The sequence below is a fragment of the Salvia hispanica genome, chromosome 4 (genome assembly GCF_023119035.1).
Source record: "Salvia hispanica cultivar TCC Black 2014 chromosome 4, UniMelb_Shisp_WGS_1.0, whole genome shotgun sequence".
Lineage (NCBI taxonomy): Eukaryota > Viridiplantae > Streptophyta > Magnoliopsida > Lamiales > Lamiaceae > Salvia > Salvia hispanica.
The window spans coordinates 6,069,363-6,081,246 of NC_062968.1; positions in this window are offsets into that span (position 1 = coordinate 6,069,363).

Here is an 11,884-nt window from a genome sequence, read left to right on the forward strand (position 1 = left end):
TGGATATTTTGTTTTGGAATAGTAGGGCCGGAAATAATCCATCAAAAACACTCCATATTTGTGATATTAGCGTCTGGTCTATTGGAGAATCTCATGTAATTATAACGACGTGGTTGATTCTTGTTTCATATATACTTCCTCCGTTCCACAGTAACAGAGACGTTTCGTTTTAAGCACTCATTTTGAAAAAATAATAATAAATAGTTAAAGTGGAGAAATAGTAAAGTAAGAAAGAGAATATTCTAGATAAGACTCTTAACTACATTATTCTCTCTCTTACCTTACTCTCCCGCCACCTTAACTATTTATTATCATTTTCTTAAAACGAGAGCTCAAAACGAAACGCCTCTATTACTATGGAACGAAGGGAGTATGATTTACATAATTTTTCCATTTTTGTTTTGTAATTTCCTTATTAATTGAAATTTTCAATTTACTTAATCACCTTCAATTCCATATTTATTAAGGAAGAGATAATATTTAGTAGTATTTCCTTAATAGTATAAAATACTCATCTCTAAAAGTAACTTTCAAAAAATATTCACATTTCGAATATTTAATTAAAAAAAAAGGAAAGAAGCTAAGAAAGATAATAGTGCAAAAATTAAAAAATAAAAACAATGCAAAAGAACAATTATACAAAAATAAAAACACATACTCACTTCATCCCTAATAATTTGTCACCATTTGACCCCGACACGAGTTTTAAGAAATGTAATAGAATGTGAGTGAGAATGAGTTAGTGGAATGTGGGGTCTACTACAAAAAATGGTAACAAATTTTTAGGGACATGCTAAAGTGGAAATAAGTGAGGGAGTAGCTGTTTTACAATAACTGCATAGTTCAACGGCAAAACCGGCGACCCGCAGTCACTGGCGGAGGCAATTCAAAACAAGGGGGATGGTGGTACCCCCAAATTTTTTTTCTTTTTCACTACTATTATTATATATATAATTTTGTTGGAGAATCGTTGCAATCGGAACACTAATTGAATAAACACGAAAGAAAGAAGATGAACACACAATTGAGAGAAGAATGGAATTCTTGAATTGAATGTGTATTTCTGTGTTACAATCTACCAGAGACCCTCTATCAATCTCGGTTTAGTCTCTCTATTAAAACGAGCTAACCCACATGAGCCCTAACTAACAGAAAAGGGAAAAACAAGAAAAAGAGAAAACAGATAGAAAAGGCTTCCAACGACTATTTTTCTTTACAACAACTTTAGCTGACTTTGGGCTCCTGATTTGGGCTTCGACTTGGGCTGATTATTAATTCACCCATTAACAATTCTCCACCTTGAATTCATCATTCAGCACCACCAGCAACCGGGACTAAGACCAAGTTTAAAAGCTTTAAACAATAGTCGAACTTGCCTTTGTTCAAAGGCTTAGTAAGCATATCAGATGGATTGTGTGCAGTATCTATCTTCTCCACCTTCACCTGCCCACTCTCCACCTCATCTCTTATAAAATGGAGCCTCACATCTATATGTTTGCATCTCTCATGAAACATCTGGTGCTTAGCAAGACAAATGGCACCATTATTGTCACAGTGAACTGTTATAGCTTGTTGACTGATCCCAAAATCTGATGCCAAACCTTTCAGCCACTTACTTTCTTTCACAGCTGAGGTTAAGGCCATGTATTCTGCCTCGGTGGTGGACAGAGCAACCACATCTTGAAGCCCAGACTTCCAGCAAATAGCAGAACCAAATAGTGTGAAGACATATCCTGTTTGAGACCTTCTTGTGTCCAGATTTGTGGCATAATCTGAATCACAAAAACCTAGCAAAGCATCCCCTTCTCTTCCTGACTTATGCTCATACAAGATCCCCAGATTACCAGCTCCCTTCAAGTATCTAAGAGTCCATTTCAAAGCACTCCAGTGCTCTCTCCCATGATCTGCCATGTACCTACTAGTGGCACTGATAGCATAAGCCAAATCTGGCCTTGTACATATCATCATGTACATGATGCTTCCTATAATGTTAGAGTATGGAATCAAGCTCATTTCCAACCTTTCCTCTTCTGACTTTGGACTTTGATCACATGACAACTTGAAATGTTGGGCTAAAGGTGTTCCAGTAGGCTTCATGTTATTAATGTTGAACTTCTTCAAGATTTTGTTGATGTAATCAGATTGAAATAACCACAATTTTCCATTCTTCTTGTCCCTGATTATATCCATCCCCAATATCCTTCTAGCCTCACCTAGATCCTTCATCTCAAAATCAGCCTTCAACTGCTCTTTAACCTCTTTGATTTCACCAAAGTCAGGTCCAGCCACCAACATGTCATCTACGTACAGCAGCAGATACACATCAGCTGAGCCCCTTTTTCTCCTAACATACACACAGTTATCATATCTTGATTTTACAAAACCATGTCTGCTCATGCTCTCTCCAAACTTCTTATACCATTGTCTTGAGCTTTGCTTCAGACCATATATGCTCTTCTTGAGCAAACAAACTTTATCCTCTGACCCTGGAACTTCAAACCCTTTGGGTTGAGCCATGTATATAGTTTCTTCAAGCTCTCCATTCAGAAAAGCCGTTTTGACATCAAGTTGTTCCAGAAACCAGTTTCTCTGTGCAACCAGAGCTAGAAGCATCCTTATGGATGTATGCTTCACAACTGGGGAAAATACCTCATTAAAATCCACCCCCTCCTCTTGAGTGAAGCCACGAGCAACTAATCGAGCTTTAAATCTTATCTGCTCTTGATCAGCAATCTCAATTTTCTTTTTGTATACCCACTTACAACTGATGACTCTTCTCATCATAACCTTGTCTACTAATATCCAAGTCTTGTTTCTGATGAGAGAATCAAACTCCTCTTTCATTGCTCTAACCCATTGCTCCTTCTCTGGTCCACCAACAGCCTCTGAGTATGTAGCTGGCTCTACATACTGTATCTGCTCAGCCACATTTAAAGCAAAAGATAGCATCTCAGAATCTGCATATCTTGCAGGCAACTTTCTCCCAACTCTTCTTGTTCTATCTCTAGCCAGCAAATAGTCAGTCAGATCCTCACTTTGTTGCTCTGAAACAATATCAGGACCATGCATGGTTCCATCAGCAGCTACATCTTCATCTGAATCAGCCCCATCAGGCTCCACCTCAAGACCATCACCCATTAGCTCACTGACCTCTGCAGAACTCTGATCAGACTTGAAACAAGGCATCTGTTCTTCTAAGAATACCACATCCCTGCTCACTACTACCTTGTGATTCCCAGGCTCCAAACACCACAGCCTGCAGCCCTTCACACCCTTCTGGTATCCAAGCATTACACACCTTAATGCTCTTGGATCCAGCTTGCTATCTTTAGTGTGAGCAAATGCCCTGCAGCCAAATGGTCTCAGCCTTGAATAGTCAGCCTGACCTCCATACCATCTCTCATCAGGAATGTCACCATTTATGCTAGATGAAGGGCATTTGTTAATAAAATGAGCAGCTGTGGATACTGCTTCTCCCCAAAACTTCTTCTCTAAACCTGATGAGAGCAACATACACCTAACTCTCTCAAGCAATGTCCTATTTAGCCTCTCAGCAATGCCATTTTGTTGAGGATTTGCTGGTACTATTCTGTGCCTTTTAATACCCTTTTCTTTACAAAAATTATCAAATTCCTTAGATAGATATTCCAGACCATTGTCTGTTCTAAGACACTTAAGTGAGCAGCCCTTTTCAACCTCTACTTCTTTTAACCAATTCTTAAACACAGAAAATGCATCTGATTTTGTCTTTAAAACATGAACCCAAACTTTCTTAGAATAATCGTCTATGATAGACATGTAATACCTTCCCCCTCCCAAAGAATTCACAGGGGCAGGTCCCCACAAATCAGAATGTACATAGTCTAGTGGAGAGAACTTGCCTTTGTTCAAAGGCTTAGTAAGCATATCAGATGGATTGTGTGCAGTATCTATCTTCTCCACCTTCACCTGCCCACTCTCCACCTCATCTCTTATAAAATGGAGCCTCACATCTATATGTTTGCATCTCTCATGAAACATCTGGTGCTTAGCAAGACAAATGGCACCATTATTGTCACAGTGAACTGTTATAGCTTGTTGACTGATCCCAAAATCTGATGCCAAACCTTTCAGCCACTTACTTTCTTTCACAGCTGAGGTTAAGGCCATGTATTCTGCCTCGGTGGTGGACAGAGCAACCACATCTTAAAGCCCAGACTTCCAGCAAATAGCAGAACCATACAGTGTGAAGACATATCCTGTTTGAGACCTTCTTGTGTCCAGATTTGTGGCATAATCTGAATCACAAAAACCTAGCAAAGCATCCCCTTCTCTTCCTGACTTATGCTCATACAAGATCCCCAGATTACCAGCTCCCTTCAAGTATCTAAGAGTCCATTTCAAAGCACTCCAGTGCTCTCTCCCATGATCTGTCATGTACCTACTAGTGGCACTGATAGCATAAGCCAAATCTGGCCTTGTACATATCATCATGTACATGATGCTTCCTACAATGTTAGAGTATGGAATCAAGCTCATTTCCAACCTTTCCTCTTCTGACTTTGGCCTTTGATCACAAGACAACTTGAAATGTTGGGCTAAAGGTGTTCCAGTAGGCTTCATGTTATTAATGTTGAACTTCTTCAAGATTTTGTTGATGTAATCAGATTGAAATAACCACAATTTTCCATTCTTCTTGTCCCTGATTATATCCATCCCCAATATCCTTCTAGCCTCACCTAGATCCTTCATCTCAAAATCAGCCTTCAACTGCTCTTTAACCTCTTTGATTTCACCAAAGTCAGGTCCAGCCACCAACATGTCATCTACGTACAGCAGCAGATACACATCAGCTGAGCCTCTTTTTCTCCTAACATACACACAGTTATCATATCTTGATTTTACAAAACCATGTCTGCTCATGCTCTCTCCAAACTTCTTATACCATTGTCTTGAGCTTTGCTTCAGACCATATATGCTCTTCTTGAGCAAACAAACTTTATCCTCTGACCCTGGAACTTCAAACCCTTTGGGCTGAGCCATGTATATAGTTTCTTCAAACTCTCCATTCAGAAAAGCCGTTTTGACATCAAGTTGTTCCAGAAACCAGTTTCTCTGTGCAACCAGAGCTAGAAGCATCCTTATGGATGTATGCTTCACAACTGGGGAAAATACCTCATTAAAATCCACCCCCTCCTCTTGAGTGAAGCCACGAGCAACTAATCGAGCTTTAAATCTTATCTGCTCTTGATCAGCCATCTCAATTTTCTTTTTGTATACCCACTTACAGCTGATGACTCTTCTCATCATTACCTTGTCTACTAATATCCAAGTCTTGTTTCTGATGAGAGAATCAAACTCCTCTTTCATTGCTCTAACCCATTGTTCCTTCTCTGGTCCACCAACAGCCTCCGAGTATGTAGCTGGCTCTACATACTCTATCTGCTCAGCCACATTTAAAGCAAAAGATAGCATCTCAGAATGTGCATATCTTGCAGGCAACTTTCTCCCAACTCTTCTTGTTCTATCTCTAGCCAGCAAATAGTCAGTCAGATCCTCACTTTGTTGCTCTGAAACAATATCAGGACTATGCATGGTTCCATCAGCAGCTACATCTTCATCTGAATCAGCCCCATCAGGCTCCACCTCAAGACCATCACCCATTAGCTCACTGACCTCTGCAGAACTCTGATCAGACTTGAAACAAGGAAGAATTCCATTCTTCTCTCAATTGTGTGTTCATCTTCTTTCTTTCGCGTTTATTCAATTAGTGTTCCGATTGCAACGATTCTCCAACAACTACTATGCAAAGCATTTGTGTCAGCTTTAAAAATAGAACTTACCATTACTATTCAATTTTCTGCATTCAAATTTTTTTTTATCACTAACTACTACTCCGTACTATTCAAATGCGTCGAATCCATTCCACAGCGATCCTCTACCCAACTACTCCCTCCGTCCCGCTTAAGATGACACGTTTTCCTTTTTAGTTTGTCCCAACTAAGATGACACATTTCCTTTTTTGGTAACTTTCTCTCTCCAATTAATACACTCAACCACTTTTTCTCACTCTTATTAAAATATTCATCTTTCTACTTTAATACCTACATCAACCTTCTCTCTCTCCAATTAAACACTTTAACCAATAACTCCTAAAATCCCGTGCCGGCTAAGCAATGTCTCATCTTAGCCGGGACGGAGGGAGTAATTAAATACTAGTACTATCCAAATGCATAAATACAGGCGCATGCTCTGCATAATATAAATGCGGCGTGCTTCCCCCTCACCTCTCTCCTCTCTCCCCTCTCTCCCCTCTCTCCCCTCTCACCTGTATCTTCTTCCCCAACTCGCTCTCAAATTTCCTTAAAAAACGTATACCTTTTTTTTTTTTTTTTTATCTGCATGGTATATTTTGAGTAAGAAATTACTTTTTGATGTAGTATAAATGAATGGTGTAGCATTTTTTTTTTATATTTCTCAAGTTAAGATGTTGCGTCTGGGTAGAAGAAACGCCTCTTATTTCTTTATTTTGTTTACGAAAATTAGAAATCTAACTGTTCTTCTTGTTTTTTTGTAGGTTTGCTAGGTGCTCCAAATGCTGGCTTTTCGGTGGTTTCGGCAAAGGAAAAACCGATGAAGAAAAAAGTGAAGCAAGGGAATTTCCCTTGCAATCACATAGATTGTCCGAGATTCCGAAGGGACAACCGACTTCCCATAACCAGACACTGGAGGGAAGTGCACGGTGTCACAAGCAATAGGCCGAGTGACTTCTGCAAGCACTGCGGCAACTACAAACTTAGTGGCTTTCCTTGCAAGTACATGGAGCGGTGCCCATGGAAGGATTAATGTGAATCTTCTAGATTGAAGGCTCATGAATTTGCCCCGGACTTGCTCTTGTAAATAAACCCAACAAATAAACAAGATAAACCAAGAAATGAAACAAAGAAAAAGGGATAAAAGGATAAGGGATGGATTAGTGTTATGACTTAGGTGAAGAACAAGAAAGAAATCCCAAAGGTACTTTCACATACAAACACCTAATGGCTCCACAAACTAGCAACACAAGAACTAGTGAGCATACCTTAACAAACAATCTAAGCCCGGTAATAGATCGAATGCAACCACAAGGGATTTTGATAAATCTTCAATGAAGATGAAAGTGAGTTCTTAAATAGAGGCTTGTGCTCTTACAACATTCAAAAACTGATTGAAAAGAACCCTAGCAAGAGTATTTATACTAGGAGTTAAAAAGAAGCAAAACAAAACAAGTCTTGGTCAAAAAGTCACATTTCGGGCAAAACACCCGACCGGGTGTTTCCCACGGCTCATTTCACCCGACCGGGTGAAGTCTCTGGACAAAAACTGATTTTTCGGCAAAAAAACCCGACCGGGTGTTTTGGGGTTGGCAAAACACCCGCCCGCGTGTTTCTTTCTGCATTGCGCGGCTTTCTTAAAACGATCATAACTTCCTCATCCGAGCTCCGATTGAGGCGTGTAAGGTACTCACGCGAAGCTCTTTTGACGATGAAGATAATGGTGGTCTTAGAACAGCATTTGGACATCATTTTGATAGGCAAATTCTGATTTGAGTCAGACCTTCGAATCCGGCTTGGCTCCTTGCCATATCTGCACCTTCTTTTCGGACCCCAATCAACCCATGGCCCTCGATGTCGTTGCATCCTATGATTGTGAATACCCGGATTCACATCATCCTCTCCTTCTTTGTGAAAGGATTTGTCCTCAAATCCGGTTCTTCGATTATTCTCTAGGACACCCGGATTCACATCATCCCCTCCTTCTTTTAAAGGATTTGTCCTCAAATCCCGATCAAGTTCACCTACAAAATCGAGCGAGTCCAAATCAAATATCATAGTATCGTGCAAGAGGTTGATTTCACTTCGGAACCAAAAAGACATTTCACTAACAAGGAGATGGTTCTCACAATCATAATCAACGAACCATCCATCACATTCAAAATCAAATTTGGCAATGAGAACAAATGACACCTCCATCTTAAGATCATTTTCTTGAATCTTACAAGAAATCATACCAAGTAAAGAATCAAGGTTGTCAACATGATGTCCACTTAATAACTCCAACACTTTGAAGAAGTGATCATTATTATGAAAAGAATGTGAAGAAAAACTATTGCACATATCATGTAGGGTATGCTCAACACAAGACATGTGAACCTTGTAAAACACCACATGAATCTTGTAAAACATAACATCAATCAACATAAGGAACTTATCGAAATAAGTCCCTTGCAATTGCTCTAACAATTTCAAGACATGAGCACACACATGAGAACAATGCATTATTATGACTTTAATCACAACATAACCCACAAAAGACATGTGAGTGGAAAAGTCCTTCACAAAACGACCATAGAACATCCCGATCCCATTGAAAGGTCTAACCATTTTGCAATAAAAATATAGCAAATACCAAGATCTAAAGTCATCAACAATTTCAATTCTCTTGGTCCTACTATTCTCATCCACATATTTATGAAACCTAAAATTACGAACAAGGGACGACTTAGACATCTTAGTATACAAGGAAGCCATTTCATCTTTCAAGTTAGAATCCACAATCGAAACAACATGCTTATCAATGCTTGGATTTCTCAAGAAGGGATCAACATATGATGCAAAGATGAACTTAGCATTCAAAGATTCAAGCTCGTGATGCGACGAATCACAAATGACAAAGCTATCATCACAAGTCGGCTTTGCAAAATCAATCTTATTCACATGTGTAACTCTTGAATTTACAAAATCACGCTTTAAGTACAAGATAGACTCAACATGGTTCAAAGCAATTTTCCAAAGAAAATTATTGTCCAACACATCAATCTTATCTAAGCACTTCAAAGAAACATCACAAGAAAGCAAGGATAGTGTACTTGAACCTTGGGCAATGAGTGATTTATCTTGACATTTCTTCCATGAGCTTATAACCGCTAAGAAGTTACTCGGTACATCCACAACTCGAGGTTCACATTCCAATCCTTCTAATTCATGTTTCAAAAAGCCATCAAAGAGAAAAAACATGTTAAAAGAGTTAGTGCAATAAGTGTCGCTCTTCTCACCAAGGGCAAAAATGATAGGGTGATTTAGAGCCCTCCCATGGGTGATCTTAGAGTCTAACAAGCAACCTTTTTTTCCTCACATGCTTGTGGTTTTTCTCTCTTAAAAGCATTGATTGACACTCACCCCCACCACTCTCTCTTGGCTTTTGCATCTCCAATTTTTGCCTTTTCTCACACTCTATATTTTCTTCTCTCTCTTGATCATTCCTTAAAGGCTCATTTACTTTTGCAATATCGATTGGCTTCATTTTCATGCTCAAGACTTGAAGGGCTTTTAATGGCTCACACTCGTTTTCGGCTTCTACTATGCTAGACACGCCATCATTAAAAGTTGGGCGTGCGTCTTCTTCATGTATGGCTGTGGAGGACTCTTCTTCATCATCACCGGTAACAAAATCCACCCTATGCTTGACATGCTCTTTAACAATGTGGTTAACATCGCCACACTTATTTTGAATCAAGCTCTTTGAAGAAGTGAAGTTGGATGAGAACCACGACGAAACCTTCGTGTGATAGCTAGGATGAGATAGGTCCACCTTCTTTGGTGGGATGCTTCTTCGGCTTGTGTCTCCACCACCATGTCGAGGGCTTGAGCTCATCCTTGCGTTACTTGAGACTCCCTCCTCCATTAACCACTCATGCACCTTATGACGATCAAGATCCCTCATCCACCTAGAGTGAGACTCTCCATGGAACTTTGGAGCTTATTCTCTTCTACTCCCTTTATCAAGTCCATCATCATGGTACCTTGACTTGTAGCCACTCCTACCATGTCTCTCTCGGTCACTAGGTGCCATGGAATGGTTTTGTCTAACTCTATCTCTAAGGTGGCTTATATCCTCATGATACGCCGTAAATCCTCCAAGCATAGAATTCATGATTCCCCGCGCATCGCGCATCTCCTTCATGATTGAGGACAACATCTCTTTGAGGGTGTCGTCGGATGTGGACGCGATGTCGTCCCCATCCTCCTTTCTAGGCGAATTGTGCCTAGAATTCCTCGTATGTGGTGGCATTTTTGGGTACCTACAAAGAAAAAATAAAAAGGACTAGGGACACGTCCCTTTTGTTAGTAACATAAACAACGCACACACCCGAGAATGGAGAATTTAGTGAGGAGCTCACTTCCCATAATGTAAATCCCTATTCCCCAAACCCACACCCAATGTCACTCGGAGGCTTAGAAATTTGGTGGCTAGGATACTCTCCCTCACTTGCTCTCAAGATGTTAATCCACAAGGGTAGCACAATTTCAACAAACAAGATATGCAACTAGACAAGTAATTACTAGTTCTAGAAGCCAAAAGATATGTGAAAGTAAGGTGCTAGGCCAATGTGACAAATTAACAAACACTTTGTGTGCACGATTTCACCCAACAACAATAGACCCAACAATTGATGTAATTTCGGCCTACAACTTTCGGACAATCAAATTGACATACCCAAGAACACATATCTCAATTTATAGCTAAAGCCCATGGATAGGATTTGAAATATCTCTTCTTTTTTTTTGACAATTTTCTAACAATTTCACGGTGTCACAAGCAATAGGCCGAGTGACTTCTGCAAGCACTGCGGCAACTACAAACTTAGTGGCTTTCCTTGCAAGTACATGGAGCGGTGCCCATGGAAGGATTAATGTGAATCTTCTAGATTGAAGACTCATGAATTTGCCCCGGACTTGCTCTTGTAAATAAACCCAACAAATAAACAAGATAAACCAAGAAATGGAACAAAGAAAAAAGGATAAAAGGATAAGGGATGGATTAGTGTTATGACTTAGGTGAAGAACAAGAAAGAAATCCCAAAGGTACTTTCACATACAAACACCTAATGGCTCCACAAACTAGCAACACAAGAACTAATGAGCATACCTTAACAAACAATCTAAGCCCGGCAATAGATCGAATGCAACCACAAGGGATTTTGATAAATCTTCAATGAAGATGAAAGTGAGTTCTTAAATAGAGGCTTGTGCTCTTACAACATTCAAAAACTGATTGAAAAGAACCCTAGCAAGAGTATTTATACTAGGAGTTAAAAAGAAGCAAAACAAAACAAGTCTTGGTCAAAAAGTCACATTTCGGGCAAAACACCCGACCGGGTGTTTCCCACGGCTCATTTCACCCGACCGGGTGAAGTCTCTGGACAAAAACTGATTTTTCGGCAAAAAAACCCGACCGGGTGTTTTGGGGTTGGCAAAACACCCGCCCGCGTGTTTCTTTCTGCATTGCGCGGCTTTCTTAAAACGATCATAACTTCCTCATCCGAGCTCCGATTGAGGTGTGTAAGGTACTCACGCGAAGCTCTTTTGACGATGAAGATAATGGTGGTCTTAGAACAGCATTTGGACATCATTTTGATAGGCAAATTCTGGTTTGAGTCAGACCTTCGAATCCGGCTTGGCTCCTTGCCATATCTCCACCTTTTCTCGGACCCCAATCAACCCATGGCCCTCGATGTCGTTGCATCCTATGATTGTGAATACCCGGATTCACATCAAGGATGGTCTGGAACCAATCAGATCCCACGAGTTGCTGACCAAGAAGTATTATCAAAAGAAGGAGGAGAAGTACAAGAAGGAGGAGGCCGAGGAGGAGGAGGAGGAGGCCGAGGAGGCCGAGGAGGATTAATGGGGGATGGATACGCTGCATTAACCATTCCACATTATTGTTGTTTTTGTTTTGGATACGCTTCTTCTTGTTCTTGCTGTTGTCGGATTGTTCAATTGTATGGTGTTGGCCTTTGTTGTTATTCACTGTCTTTGATCCACCCTCCACATTTAACATTTAGATTATTATTTTTAGTAAA